Below are 16,795 nucleotides of genomic sequence, written 5' to 3' on the forward strand. Positions count from 1 at the left end.
TAAAGTAAACTACAGCTCCTAGCAGCCCTAGAGCTGCTTGGAGCTGTAGTTTATGTTGAGTCTGATTACAAGTGAGGTGCAGTGCGCTGCTGCCGGACACTGGTGCCGGCACTAACATACAGTTACCAAGTCTGACAATTCTACTTGGTTCTACCCCCTGGCCATGGATGGCACTGCCGGACGGTGCCCCCTCCTTGCCAGGTGCCACTGGTGAGTGCCATCCTGGCTGATAGGTAGATACATCCTTGGTCACCAGGAAGCCACAGACCAGGATGCCACAGGCTGAGAGTTATTCAGTGGCAGGAGCAAGCTCCCCAGCAGCGCAGAGTATATCAGGATACGAGTGATGTGTCAGCGAGGACAGGGCTGCAGGCGACCTGGGCAGTGTCATGATGTGAGGATAGAAAGAGGCTCACCTGGAAGCCACAGACCAGGATGCCACAGGCTGAGAGTTATTCAGTGGCAGGAGCAGGCTCCCCAGCAGCGCAGAGTATATCAGGAGTAGAGTTATATGTTGGTAAGGACAAGGCTCCATGTGAAAGGGGCAGTGACATGATGTGATTATTAGGGGAATGTGGTCACCAGGACGCCAAAGGCTGAGAGGTACACAGAGGGAGGATCAGTGTTTCCAGCAGCAAAGATCAGAATCCCCAGTCAGCATCATCCTTCTCCCTCTGCCACCCTAGGCAATATACATCTGCTACCCCAGCCTGCTCCTATCTCCCCAACAATCACCCAAGTACCTGTCCCACATCATGCAACCCGCTATTTTAGCTTTTTGGAGAAAATTTCCCTTTGGCTATCTTTGAAAATCTGAGAGATCGACAATTTTGATGGAAATAAGAGCAGACATAGATTTACCTTTTTCTTGGAATAGATGACAAAAAGCAGCAGAGAGTATATCAGGAGTAGAGTTATGTGTTGGTAGAGACAAGGCTCCATGTGAAAGGGGCAGTGACATGATGTGATTATTAGGGGAATGTGGTCACCAGGACGCCAAAGGCTGAGAGGTACACAGAGGGAGGAGCAGTGTTTCCAGCAGCAAAGATCAGAATCCCCAGTCAGCATCATCCTTCTCCCTCTGCCACCCTAGGCAACATACATCTGACTCCCCATCCTGCTCCTTTCTCCCCAACAATCACCCAAGTACCTGTCCCACATCATGCAACCCGCTATTTTAGCTTTTTGGAGAAAATTTCCCTTTGGCTATCTTTGAAAATCTGAGAGATCGACAATTTTGATGGAAATAGGAGCGGACATAGATTTACCTTTTTTCTTGGAATAGATGACAAACAGCAGCACAGAGTATATCAGGATACGAGTGATGTGTCAGCGAGGATAGGGCTGCTGGCGACCTGGGCAGTGTCATGATGTGAGGATAGAAAGAGGCTCACCTGGAAGCCACAGACCAGGATGCCACAGGCTGAGAGTTATTCAGTGGCAGGAGCAGGCTCCCCAGCAGCGCAGAGTATATCAGGAGTAGAGTTATATGTTGGTAAGGACAAGGCTCCATGTGAAAGGGGCAGTGACATGATGTGATTATTAGGGGAATGTGGGCACCAGGACAGCCAAAGGCTGAGAGGTACACAGAGGGAGGAGCAGTGTTTCCAGCAGCAAAGATCAGAATCCCCAGTCTGCATCATCCTTTTCCCTCTGCCACCCTAGGCAACATACACCTGCCACCCCATCCTGCTCCTTTCTCCCCAACAATCACCCAAGTACCTGTCCCACATCATGCAACCCGCTATTTTAGCTTTTTGGAGAAAATTTCCCTTTGGCTATCTTGGAAAATCTAAGAGATCAGCAATTTTGATGGAAATAGGAGCAGACATAGATTTACCTTTATCTTGGAATAGATGACAAAAAGCAGCACAGAGGATAACAGGAGACGAGTGATGTGTCAGCGAGGACAGGGCTGCAGGTGACCTGGGCAGTGTCATGATGTGAGGAGAGAAAGAGGGCAACAGGAAGCCACAGACCAGGATGCCACAAGCTGAGAGTTATTCAGTGGCAGGAGCAGGCTCCCCAGCAGTGCAGAGTATGTCAGGAGTAGATTATGTGTTGGTAAGGACAAGGCTCTATGTGAAAGGGGCAGTGACATGATGTGATTATTAGGGGAATGTGGGCACCAGGGCGCCATAGGCTCAGAGGTACACAGAGGGAGGATCAGTGTTTCCAGCAGCAAAGATCAGAATCCCCAGTCAGCATCATCCTTCTCCCTCTGCCACCCTAGGCAACATACACCTGCCACCCCATCCTGCTCCTTTCTCCCCAACAATCACCCAAGTACCTGTCCCACATCATGCAACCCGCTATTTTAGCTTTTTGGAGAAAATTTCCCTTTGGCTATCTTTGAAAATCTGAGAGATCGACAATTTTGATGGAAATAGGAGCGGACATAGATTTACCTTTTTTCTTGGAATAGATGACAAACAGCAGCACAGAGTATATCAGGATACGAGTGATGTGTCAGCGAGGACAGGGCTGCAGGCGACCTGGGCAGTGTCATGATGTGAGGATAGAAAGAGGCTCACCTGGAAGCCACAGACCAGGATGCCACAGGCTGAGAGTTATTCAGTGGCAGGAGCAGGCTCCCCAGCAGCGCAGAGTATATCAGGAGTAGAGTTATATGTTGGTAAGGACAAGGCTCCATGTGAAAGGGGCAGTGACATGATGTGATTATTAGGGGAATGTGGTCACCAGGACGCCAAAGGCTGAGAGGTACACAGAGGGAGGATCAGTGTTTCCAGCAGCAAAGATCAGAATCCCCAGTCAGCATCATCCTTCTCCCTCTGCCACCCTAGGCAATATACATCTGCTACCCCAGCCTGCTCCTATCTCCCCAACAATCACCCAAGTACCTGTCCCACATCATGCAACCCGCTATTTTAGCTTTTTGGAGAAAATTTCCCTTTGGCTATCTTTGAAAATCTGAGAGATCGACAATTTTGATGGAAATAGGAGCGGACATAGATTTACCTTTATTCTTGGAATAGATGACAAACAGCAGCACAGAGTATATCAGGATACGAGTGATGTGTCAGCGAGGATAGGTCTGCAGGCGACCTGGGCAGGGTCATGATTTGAGGAGAGAAGGAGGGTCACCTGGAAGCCACAGTCCAGGATGCCACAGGCTGAGAGTTATTCAGTGGCAGGAGCAGGCTCCCCAGCAGCGCAGAGTATATCAGGAGTAGAGTTATATGTTGGTAAGGACAAGGCTCCATGTGAAAGGGGCAGTGACATGATGTGATTATTAGGGGAATGTGTGCACCAGGACAGCCAAAGGCTGAGAGGTACACAGAGGGAGGAGCAGTGTTTCCAGCAGCAAAGATCAGAATCCCCAGTCAGCATCATCCTTCTCCCTCTGCCACCCTAGGCAATATACATCTGCTACCCCAGCCTGCTCCTATCTCCCCAACAATCACCCAAGCACCTTTCCCACATCATGCAACCCGCTATTTTAGCTTTTTGGAGAAAATTTCCCTTTGGCTATCTTGGAAAATCTGAGAGATCGGCAATTTTGATGGAAATAGGAGCAGACATAGATTTACCTTTTTCTTGGAATAGATGACACAAAGCAGCGCAGAGTATATCAGGAGATGAGTGATGTGTCAGCGAGGATAGGGCTGCAGGCGACCTGGGCAGTGTCATGATTTGAGGAGAGAAAGAGGGGCACCTGGATGCTACAGACCAGGATGCCTCAGGCTGAGAGTTATTCAGTGGCAGGAGCAAGCTCCCCAGCAGCGCAGAGTATATCAGGAGTAGATTTATATGTTGGTAGAGACAAGCCTCCATGTGAAAGGGGCAGTGACATGATGTGATTATTAGGGGAATGTGGGCACCAGGACGCCAAAGGCTGAGAGGTACACAGAGGGAGGAGCAGTGTTTCCAGCAGCAAAGATCAGAATCCGCGGTCAACATCATCCTTCTCCCTCTGCCACCCTAGGCAACATACATCTGCCACCCCAGCCTGCTCCTATCTCCCCAACAATCACCCAAGTACCTGTCCCACATCATGCAACCCGCTTTTTTAGCTTTTTGGAGAAAATTTCCCTTTGGCTATCTTTGAAAATCTAAGAGATCTGCAATTTTGATGGAAATAGGAGCAGACATAGATTTACCTTTTTTCTTGGAATAGATGACAAAAAGCAGCACAGAGTATATCAGGAGACGAGTGATGTGTCAGCGAGGATAGGGCTGCAGGCGACCTGGGCAGTTTCATGATGTGAGGAGAGATGGAGGGTCACCTGCTGGAAGCCACAGACCAGGATGCCACAGGCTGAGAGTTATTCAGTGGCAGGAACAGGCTCCCCAGCAGCGCAGAGTATGTCAGGAGTAGAGTTATATGTTGGTAAGGACAAGGCTCCATGTGAAAGGGGCAGTGACATGATGTGATTATTAGGGGAATGTGGGCACCAGGGCGCCATAGGCTCAGAGGTACACAGAGGGAGGAGCAGTGTTTCCAGCAGCACAGATCAGAATCCCCAGTCAGCATCATCCTTCTCCCTCTGCCACCCTAGGCAACATACACCTGCCACCCCAGCCTGCTCCTTTCTCCCCAACAATCACCCAAGTACCTGTCCCACATCATGCAACCCGCTATTTTAGCTTTTTGGAGAAAATTTCCCTTTGGCTATCTTTGAAAATCTAAGAGATCGACAATTTTGATGGAAATAGGAGCAGACATAGATTTACCTTTTTTCTTGGAATAGATGACAAAAAGCAGCACAGAGTATATCAGGAGACGAGTGATGTGTCAGCGAGGATAGGGCTGCAGGCGACCTGGGCAGTTTCATGATGTGAGGAGAGATGGAGGGTCACCTGCTGGAAGCCACAGACCAGGATGCCACAGACTGAGAGTTATTCAGTGGCAGGAGCAGGCTCCCCAGCAGCGCAGAGTATATCAGGAGTAGAGTTATATGTTGGTAAGGACAAGGCTCCATGTGAAAGGGGCAGTGACATGATGTGATTATTAGGGGAATGTGGGCACCAGGACAGCCAAAGGCTGAGAGGTACACAGAGGGAGGAGCAGTGTTTCCAGCAGCAAAGATCAGAAACCCCAGTCTGCATCATCCTTTTCCCTCTGCCACCATAGGCAACATACACCTGCCACCCCAGCCTGCTCCTTTCTCCCCAACAATCACCCAAGTACCTGTCCCACATCATGCAACCCGCTATTTTAGCTTTTTGGAGAAAATTTCCCTTTGGCTATCTTTGAAAATCTAAGAGATCGACAATTTTGATGGAAATAGGAGCAGACATAGATTTACCTTTATTCTTGGAATAGATGACAAAAAGCAGCACAGAGTATATCAGGAGTTAGTGATGTGTCAGCGAGGATAGGTCTGCAGGCGACCTGGGCAGTGTCATGATTTGAGGAGAGAAGGAGGGTCATCTGGAAGCCACAGTCCAGGATACCACAGGCTGAGAGTTATTCAGTGGCAGGAGCAGGCTCCCCAGCAGTGCAGAGTATATCAGGAGTAGAGTTATATGTTGGTAGAGACAAGGCTCCATGTGAAAGGGGCAGTGACATGATGTGATTATTAGGGGAATGTGGGCACCAGGGCACCATAGGCTCAGAGGTACACAGAGGGAGGATCAGTGTTTCCAGCAGCAAAGATCAGAATCCCCAGTCAGCATCATCCTTCTCCCTCTGCCACCCTAGGCAACATACATCTGCCTCCCCATCCTGCTCCTTTCTCCCCAACAATCACCCAAGTACCTGTCCCACATCATGCAACCCGCTATTTTAGCTTTTTGGAGAAAATTTCCCTTTGGCTATCTTTGAAAATCTAAGAGATCGACAATTTTGATGGAAATAGGAGCGGACATAGATTTACCTTTTTTGTTGGAATAGATGACAAAAAGCAGCACAGAGTATATCAGGAGATGAGTGATGTGTCAGCGAGGATAGGTCTGCAGGCGACCTGGGCAGTGTCATGATTTGAGGAGAGAAGGAGGGTCATCTGGAAGCCACAGTCCAGGATACCACAGGCTGAGAGTTATTCAGTGGCAGGAGCAGGCTCCCCAGCAGCGCAGAGTATATCAGGAGTAGAGTTATATGTTGGTAAGGACAAGGCTCCATGTGAAAGGGGCAGTGACATGATGTGATTATTAGGGGAATGTGGGCACCAGGACAGCCAAAGGCTAAGAGGTACACAGAGGGAGGAGCAGTGTTTCCAGCAGCAAAGATCAGAAACCCCAGTCTGCATCATCCTTTTCCCTCTGCCACCCTAGGCAACATACACCTGCCTCCCCATCCTGCTCCTTTCTCCCCAACAATCACCCAAGTACCTGTCCCACATCATGCAACCCGCTATTTTAGCTTTTTGGAGAAAATTTCCCTTTGGCTATCTTGGAAAATCTAAGAGATCAGCAATTTTGATGGAAATAGGAGCAGACATAGATTTACCTTTTTCTTGGAATAGATGACACAAAGCAGCACAGAGGATAACAGGAGACCAGTGATGTGTCAGCGAGGACAGGGCTGCAGGCGACCTGGGCAGTGTCATGATGTGAGGATAGAAAGAGGCTCACCTGGAAGCCACAGACCAGGATGCCACAGGCTGAGAGTTATTCAGTGGCAGGAGCAGGCTCCCCAGCAGTGCAGAGTATGTCAGGAGTAGAGTTATATGTTGGTAGATACAAGGCTCCATGTGAAAGGGGCAGTGACATGATGTGATTATTAGGGGAATGTGGGCACCAGGGCACCATAGGCTCAGAGGTACACAGAGGGAGGATCAGTGTTTCCAGCAGCAAAGATCAGAAACCCCAGTCTGCATCATCCTTTTCCCTCTGCCACCCTAGGCAACATACATCTGCCTCCCCATCCTGCTCCTTTCTCCCCAACAATCACCCAAGTACCTGTCCCACATCATGCAATCCGCTATTTTAGCTTTTTGGAGAAAATTTCCCTTTGGCTATCTTTGAAAATCTAAGAGATCGACAATTTTGATGGAAATAGGAGCAGACATAGATTTACCTTTTTTCTTGGAATAGATGACAAAAAGCAGCACAGAGTATATCAGGAGATGAGTGATGTGTCAGCGAGGATAGGTCTGCAGGCGACCTGGGCAGTGTCATGATTTGAGGAGAGAAAGAGGGGCACCTGGATGCTACAGACCAGGATGCCTCAGGCTGAGAGTTATTCAGTGGCAGGAGCAAGCTCCCCAGCAGCGCAGAGTATATCAGGAGTAGATTTATATGTTGGTAGAGACAAGCCTCCATGTGAAAGGGGCAGTGACATGATGTGATTATTAGGGGAATGTGGGCACCAGGGCGCCATAGGCTGAGAGGTACACAGAGGGAGGAGCAGTGTTTCCAGCAGCAAAGATCAGAATCCCCAGTCAACATCATCCTTCTCCCTCTGCCACCCTAGGCAACATACATCTGCCACCCCAGCCTGCTCCTATCTCCCCAACAATCACCCAAGTACCTGTCCCACATCATGCAACCCGCTTTTTTAGCTTTTTGGAGAAAATTTCCCTTTGGCTATCTTGGAAAATCTAAGAGATCTGCAATTTTGATGGAAATAGGAGCAGACATAGATTTACCTTTTTTCTTGGAATAGATGACAAAAAGCAGCACAGAGTATATCAGGAGACGAGTGATGTGTCAGCGAGGATAGGGCTGCAGGCGACCTGGGCAGTTTCATGATGTGAGGAGAGATGGAGGGTCACCTGCTGGAAGCCACAGACCAGGATGCCACAGGCTGAGAGTTATTCAGTGGCAGGAGCAGGCTCCCCAGCAGCGCAGAGTATGTCAGGAGTAGAGTTATATGTTGGTAAGGACAAGGCTCCATGTGAAAGGGGCAGTGACATGATGTGATTATTAGGGGAATGTGGGCACCAGGGCGCCATAGGCTCAGAGGTACACAGAGGGAGGAGCAGTGTTTCCAGCAGCACAGATCAGAATCCCCAGTCAGCATCATCCTTCTCCCTCTGCCACCCTAGGCAACATACATCTGCCTCCCCATCCTGCTCCTTTCTCCCCAACAATCACCCAAGTACCTGTCCCACATCATGCAACCCGCTATTTTAGCTTTTTGGAGAAAATTTCCCTTTGGCTATCTTTGAAAATCTAAGAGATCGACAATTTTGATGGAAATAGGAGCAGACATAGATTTACCTTTATTCTTGGAATAGATGACAAAAAGCAGCACAGAGTATATCAGGAGATGAGTGATGTGTCAGCGAGGATAGGTCTGCAGGCGACCTGGGCAGTGTCATGATTTGAGGAGAGAAGGAGGGTCATCTGGAAGCCACAGTCCAGGATACCACAGGCTGAGAGTTATTCAGTGGCAGGAGCAGGCTCCCCAGCAGTGCAGAGTATATCAGGAGTAGAGTTATATGTTGGTAAGGACAAGGCTCCATGTGAAAGGGGCAGTGACATGATGTGATTATTAGGGGAATGTGGGCACCAGGACAGCCAAAGGCTGAGAGGTACACAGAGGGAGGAGCAGTGTTTCCAGCAGCAAAGATCAGAAACCCCAGTCTGCATCATCCTTTTCCCTCTGCCACCCTAGGCAACATACACCTGCCTCCCCATCCTGCTCCTTTCTCCCCAACAATCACCCAAGTACCTGTCCCACATCATGCAACCCGCTATTTTAGCTTTTTGGAGAAAATTTCCCTTTGGCTATCTTGGAAAATCTAAGAGATCAGCAATTTTGATGGAAATAGGAGCAGACATAAATTTACCTTTTTCTTGGAATAGATGACACAAAGCAGCACAGAGGATAACAGGAGACCAGTGATGTGTCAGCGAGGACAGGGCTGCAGGCGACCTGGGCAGTGTCATGATGTGAGGATAGAAAGAGGCTCACCTGGAAGCCACAGACCAGGATGCCACAGGCTGAGAGTTATTCAGAGGCAGGAGCAGGCTCCCCAGCAGTGCAGAGTATGTCAGGAGTAGAGTTATATGTTGGTAGATACAAGGCTCCATGTGAAAGGGGCAGTGACATGATGTGATTATTAGGGGAATGTGGGCACCAGGGCACCATAGGCTCAGAGGTACACAGAGGGAGGATCAGTGTTTCCAGCAGCAAAGATCAGAAACCCCAGTCTGCATCATCCTTTTCCCTCTGCCACCCTAGGCAACATACATCTGCCTCCCCATCCTGCTCCTTTCTCCCCAACAATCACCCAAGTACCTGTCCCACATCATGCAACCCGCTATTTTAGCTTTTTGGAGAAAATTTCCCTTTGGCTATCTTTGAAAATCTAAGAGATCGACAATTTTGATGGAAATAGGAGCAGACATAGATTTACCTTTTTTCTTGGAATAGATGACAAAAAGCAGCACAGAGTATATCAGGAGATGAGTGATGTGTCAGCGAGGATAGGTCTGCAGGCGACCTGGGCAGTGTCATGATTTGAGGAGAGAAAGAGGGGCACCTGGATGCTACAGACCAGGATGCCTCAGGCTGAGAGTTATTCAGTGGCAGGAGCAAGCTCCCCAGCAGCGCAGAGTATATCAGGAGTAGATTTATATGTTGGTAGAGACAAGCCTCCATGTGAAAGGGGCAGTGACATGATGTGATTATTAGGGGAATGTGGGCACCAGGGCGCCATAGGCTGAGAGGTACACAGAGGGAGGAGCAGTGTTTCCAGCAGCAAAGATCAGAATCCCCAGTCAACATCATCCTTCTCCCTCTGCCACCCTAGGCAACATACATCTGCCACCCCAGCCTGCTCCTATCTCCCCAACAATCACCCAAGTACCTGTCCCACATCATGCAACCCGCTTTTTTAGCTTTTTGGAGAAAATTTCCCTTTGGCTATCTTGGAAAATCTAAGAGATCTGCAATTTTGATGGAAATAGGAGCAGACATAGATTTACCTTTTTTCTTGGAATAGATGACAAAAAGCAGCACAGAGTATATCAGGAGACGAGTGATGTGTCAGCGAGGATAGGGCTGCAGGCGACCTGGGCAGTTTCATGATGTGAGGAGAGATGGAGGGTCACCTGCTGGAAGCCACAGACCAGGATGCCACAGGCTGAGAGTTATTCAGTGGCAGGAGCAGGCTCCCCAGCAGCGCAGAGTATGTCAGGAGTAGAGTTATATGTTGGTAAGGACAAGGCTCCATGTGAAAGGGGCAGTGACATGATGTGATTATTAGGGGAATGTGGGCACCAGGGCGCCATAGGCTCAGAGGTACACAGAGGGAGGAGCAGTGTTTCCAGCAGCACAGATCAGAATCCCCAGTCAGCATCATCCTTCTCCCTCTGCCACCCTAGGCAACATACATCTGCCTCCCCATCCTGCTCCTTTCTCCCCAACAATCACCCAAGTACCTGTCCCACATCATGCAACCCGCTATTTTAGCTTTTTGGAGAAAATTTCCCTTTGGCTATCTTTGAAAATCTAAGAGATCGACAATTTTGATGGAAATAGGAGCAGACATAGATTTACCTTTATTCTTGGAATAGATGACAAAAAGCAGCACAGAGTATATCAGGAGATGAGTGATGTGTCAGCGAGGATAGGTCTGCAGGCGACCTGGGCAGTGTCATGATTTGAGGAGAGAAGGAGGGTCATCTGGAAGCCACAGTCCAGGATACCACAGGCTGAGAGTTATTCAGTGGCAGGAGCAGGCTCCCCAGCAGTGCAGAGTATATCAGGAGTAGAGTTATATGTTGGTAAGGACAAGGCTCCATGTGAAAGGGGCAGTGACATGATGTGATTATTAGGGGAATGTGGGCACCAGGACAGCCAAAGGCTGAGAGGTACACAGAGGGAGGAGCAGTGTTTCCAGCAGCAAAGATCAGAAACCCCAGTCTGCATCATCCTTTTCCCTCTGCCACCCTAGGCAACATACACCTGCCTCCCCATCCTGCTCCTTTCTCCCCAACAATCACCCAAGTACCTGTCCCACATCATGCAACCCGCTATTTTAGCTTTTTGGAGAAAATTTCCCTTTGGCTATCTTGGAAAATCTAAGAGATCAGCAATTTTGATGGAAATAGGAGCAGACATAAATTTACCTTTTTCTTGGAATAGATGACACAAAGCAGCACAGAGGATAACAGGAGACCAGTGATGTGTCAGCGAGGACAGGGCTGCAGGCGACCTGGGCAGTGTCATGATGTGAGGATAGAAAGAGGCTCACCTGGAAGCCACAGACCAGGATGCCACAGGCTGAGAGTTATTCAGAGGCAGGAGCAGGCTCCCCAGCAGTGCAGAGTATGTCAGGAGTAGAGTTATATGTTGGTAGATACAAGGCTCCATGTGAAAGGGGCAGTGACATGATGTGATTATTAGGGGAATGTGGGCACCAGGGCACCATAGGCTCAGAGGTACACAGAGGGAGGATCAGTGTTTCCAGCAGCAAAGATCAGAAACCCCAGTCTGCATCATCCTTTTCCCTCTGCCACCCTAGGCAACATACATCTGCCTCCCCATCCTGCTCCTTTCTCCCCAACAATCACCCAAGTACCTGTCCCACATCATGCAACCCGCTATTTTAGCTTTTTGGAGAAAATTTCCCTTTGGCTATCTTTGAAAATCTAAGAGATCGACAATTTTGATGGAAATAGGAGCAGACATAGATTTACCTTTTTTCTTGGAATAGATGACAAAAAGCAGCACAGAGTATATCAGGAGATGAGTGATGTGTCAGCGAGGATAGGTCTGCAGGCGACCTGGGCAGTGTCATGATTTGAGGAGAGAAAGAGGGGCACCTGGATGCTACAGACCAGGATGCCTCAGGCTGAGAGTTATTCAGTGGCAGGAGCAAGCTCCCCAGCAGCGCAGAGTATATCAGGAGTAGATTTATATGTTGGTAGAGACAAGCCTCCATGTGAAAGGGGCAGTGACATGATGTGATTATTAGGGGAATGTGGGCACCAGGGCGCCATAGGCTGAGAGGTACACAGAGGGAGGAGCAGTGTTTCCAGCAGCAAAGATCAGAATCCCCAGTCAACATCATCCTTCTCCCTCTGCCACCCTAGGCAACATACATCTGCCACCCCAGCCTGCTCCTATCTCCCCAACAATCACCCAAGTACCTGTCCCACATCATGCAACCCGCTTTTTTAGCTTTTTGGAGAAAATTTCCCTTTGGCTATCTTGGAAAATCTAAGAGATCTGCAATTTTGATGGAAATAGGAGCAGACATAGATTTACCTTTTTTCTTGGAATAGATGACAAAAAGCAGCACAGAGTATATCAGGAGACGAGTGATGTGTCAGCGAGGATAGGGCTGCAGGCGACCTGGGCAGTTTCATGATGTGAGGAGAGATGGAGGGTCACCTGCTGGAAGCCACAGACCAGGATGCCACAGGCTGAGAGTTATTCAGTGGCAGGAGCAGGCTCCCCAGCAGCGCAGAGTATGTCAGGAGTAGAGTTATATGTTGGTAAGGACAAGGCTCCATGTGAAAGGGGCAGTGACATGATGTGATTATTAGGGGAATGTGGGCACCAGGGCGCCATAGGCTCAGAGGTACACAGAGGGAGGAGCAGTGTTTCCAGCAGCACAGATCAGAATCCCCAGTCAGCATCATCCTTCTCCCTCTGCCACCCTAGGCAACATACACCTGCCACCCCAGCCTGCTCCTTTCTCCCCAACAATCACCCAAGTACCTGTCCCACATCATGCAACCCGCTATTTTAGCTTTTTGGAGAAAATTTCCCTTTGGCTATCTTTGAAAATCTAAGAGATCGACAATTTTGATGGAAATAGGAGCGGACATAGATTTACCTTTTTTCTTGGAATAGATGACAAAAAGCAGCACAGAGTATATCAGGAGATGAGTGATGTGTCAGCGAGGATAGGTCTGCAGGAGACCTGGGCAGTGTCATGATTTGAGGAGAGAAGGAGGGTCATCTGGAAGCCACAGTCCAGGATACCACAGGCTGAGAGTTATTCAGTGGCAGGAGCAGGCTCCCCAGCAGCGCAGAGTATATCAGGAGTAGAGTTATATGTTGGTAAGGACAAGGCTCCATGTGAAAGGGGCAGTGACATGATGTGATTATTAGGGGAATGTGGGCACCAGGACAGCCAAAGGCTGAGAGGTACACAGAGGGAGGAGCAGTGTTTCCAGCAGCAAAGATCAGAAACCCCAGTCAGCATCATCCTTCTCCCTCTGCCACCCTAAGCAACATACACCTGCCACCCCAGCCTGCTCCTTTCTCCCCAACAATCACCCAAGTACCTGTCCCACATCATGCAACCCGCTATTTTAGCTTTTTGGAGAAAATTTCCCTTTGGCTATCTTTGAAAATCTAAGAGATCGGCAATTTTTATGGAAATAGGAGCAGACATAGATTTACCTTTTTTCTTGGAATAGATGACAAAAAGCAGCACAGAGTATATCAGGATACGAGTGATGTGTCAGCGAGGATAGGTCTGCAGGCGACCTGGGCAGTGTCATGATTTGAGGAGAGGAGGAGGGTCACCTGCTGGAAGCCACAGACCAGGATGCCTCAGGCTGAGAGTTATTCAGTGGCAGGAGCAGGCTCCCCAGCAGCGCAGAGTATATCAGGAGTAGAGTTATATGTTGGTAAGGACAAGGCTCCATGTGAAAGGGGCAGTGACATGATGTGATTATTAGGGGAATGTGGGCACCAGGACAGCCAAAGGCTAAGAGGTACACAGAGGGAGGAGCAGTGTTTCCAGCAGCAAAGATCAGAAACCCCAGTCTGCATCATCCTTTTCCCTCTGCCACCCTAGGCAACATACACCTGCCACCCCAGCCTGCTCCTTTCTCCCCAACAATCACCCAAGTACCTGTCCCACATCATGCAACCCGCTATTTTAGCTTTTTGGAGAAAATTTCCCTTTGGCTATCTTTGAAAATCTAAGAGATCGACAATTTTGATGGAAATAGGAGCAGACATAGATTTACCTTTATTCTTGGAATAGATGACAAAAAGCAGCACAGAGTATATCAGGAGATGAGTGATGTGTCAGCGAGGATAGGTCTGCAGGCGACCTGGGCAGTGTCATGATTTGAGGAGAGAAGGAGGGTCATCTGGAAGCCACAGTCCAGGATACCACAGGCTGAGAGTTATTCAGTGGCAGGAGCAGGCTCCCCAGCAGTGCAGAGTATATCAGGAGTAGAGTTATATGTTGGTAGAGACAAGGCTCCATGTGAAAGGGGCAGTGACATGATGTGATTATTAGGGGAATGTGGGCACCAGGGCACCATAGGCTCAGAGGTACACAGAGGGAGGATCAGTGTTTCCAGCAGCAAAGATCAGAATCCCCAGTCAGCATCATCCTTCTCCCTCTGCCACCCTAGGCAACATACATCTGCCTCCCCATCCTGCTCCTTTCTCCCCAACAATCACCCAAGTACCTGTCCCACATCATGCAACCCGCTATTTTAGCTTTTTGGAGAAAATTTCCCTTTGGCTATCTTTGAAAATCTAAGAGATCGACAATTTTGATGGAAATAGGAGCGGACATAGATTTACCTTTTTTCTTGGAATAGATGACAAAAAGCAGCACAGAGTATATCAGGAGATGAGTGATGTGTCAGCGAGGATAGGTCTGCAGGCGACCTGGGCAGTGTCATGATTTGAGGAGAGAAGGAGGGTCATCTGGAAGCCACAGTCCAGGATACCACAGGCTGAGAGTTATTCAGTGGCAGGAGCAGGCTCCCCAGCAGCGCAGAGTATATCAGGAGTAGAGTTATATGTTGGTAAGGACAAGGCTCCATGTGAAAGGGGCAGTGACATGATGTGATTATTAGGGGAATGTGGGCACCAGGACAGCCAAAGGCTGAGAGGTACACAGAGGGAGGAGCAGTGTTTCCAGCAGCAAAGATCAGAAACCCCAGTCTGCATCATCCTTTTCCCTCTGCCACCATAGGCAACATACACCTGCCACCCCAGCCTGCTCCTTTCTCCCCAACAATCACCCAAGTACCTGTCCCACATCATGCAACCCGCTATTTTAGCTTTTTGGAGAAAATTTCCCTTTGGCTATCTTTGAAAATCTAAGAGATCAGCAATTTTGATGGAAATAGGAGCAGACATAGATTTACCTTTTTCTTGGAATAGATGACACAAAGCAGCACAGAGGATAACAGGAGACCAGTGATGTGTCAGCGAGGACAGGGCTGCAGGCGACCTGGGCAGTGTCATGATGTGAGGATAGAAAGAGGCTCACCTGGAAGCCACAGACCAGGATGCCACAGGCTGAGAGTTATTCAGTGGCAGGAGCAGGCTCCCCAGCAGTGCAGAGTATGTCAGGAGTAGAGTTATATGTTGGTAGATACAAGGCTCCATGTGAAAGGGGCAGTGACATGATGTGATTATTAGGGGAATGTGGGCACCAGGGCACCATAGGCTCAGAGGTACACAGAGGGAGGATCAGTGTTTCCAGCAGCAAAGATCAGAAACCCCAGTCTGCATCATCCTTTTCCCTCTGCCACCCTAGGCAACATACATCTGCCTCCCCATCCTGCTCCTTTCTCCCCAACAATCACCCAAGTACCTGTCCCACATCATGCAACCCGCTATTTTAGCTTTTTGGAGAAAATTTCCCTTTGGCTATCTTTGAAAATCTAAGAGATCGACAATTTTGATGGAAATAGGAGCAGACATAGATTTACCTTTTTTCTTGGAATAGATGACACAAAGCAGCACAGAGTATATCAGGAGATGAGTGATGTGTCAGCGAGGATAGGTCTGCAGGCGACCTGGGCAGTGTCATGATTTGAGGAGAGAAGGAGGGTCACCTGGAAGCCACAGACCAGGATGCCACAGGCTGAGAGTTATTCAGTGGCAGGAGCAGGCTCCCCAGCAGCGCAGAGTATATCAGGAGTAGAGTTATGTGTTGGTAAGGACAAGGCTCCATCTGAAAGGGGCAGTGACATGATGTGATTATTAGGGGAATGTGGGCACCAGGACAGCCAAAGGCTGAGAGTTACACAGAGGGAGGAGCAGTGTTTCCAGCAGCAAAGATCAGAATCCCCAGTCAGCATCATCCTTCTCCCTCTGGGTTACTGTGATCACTGGTCCTGTATATGTCTGATGTATTACATACACTGCACTATGTATGTCTGGCCCTACTGCCTCATATACCGGGTTACTGTGATCACTGGTCCTGTATATGTCTGATGTATTACATACACTGCACTATGTATGTCTGGCCCTACTGCCGCATATACCGGGTTACTGTGATCACTGGCCCTGTATATGTCTGATGTATTACATACACTGCACTATGTATGGCTGCACTACTGCCTCATATACCGGGTTACTGCGATCACTGGTCCTGTATATGTCTGATGTATTACATACACTGCACTATGTATGGCTGGCACTACTGCCGCATATACCGTGTTACTGTGATCACTGGCCCTGTATATGTCTGATGTATTACATACACTGTACTATGTATGGCTGGCACTACTGCCGCATATACCGGGTTACTGTGATCACTGGTCCTGTATATATCTGATGTATTACATACACTGTACTATGTATGGCTGGCCCTACTGCTGCATATAACATGTTACTGTGATTTCTGGCCCTGTATACAGTATGTCTGATGTATTACATACACTGCGTTTTATTATGGAGAAGTCAGTAGCTTGCTACATGCTATTAATATTCTCTTCTTCAGCCAGAAGCCTGCACACACCTGCCCTAAAATCAAACTTTCGAAAGTCCCCACTAGAAATCTTGATTTTGCCCCTGAACTCCTAATCTAAAATACACGAGAGCAGATAATTGAGGAATATATATTTTATTTACATACATTAACACATACACTGTGCTTACAATTTATAGTGGTTATTTGTGCAGAATTAAGAGGCAGTCTAATGTTATAATGCAGAGTTT

The sequence above is a fragment of the Pseudophryne corroboree genome, chromosome 3 (assembly GCF_028390025.1).
Source record: "Pseudophryne corroboree isolate aPseCor3 chromosome 3, aPseCor3.hap2, whole genome shotgun sequence".
Taxonomy (NCBI): Eukaryota; Metazoa; Chordata; class Amphibia; order Anura; family Myobatrachidae; genus Pseudophryne; species Pseudophryne corroboree.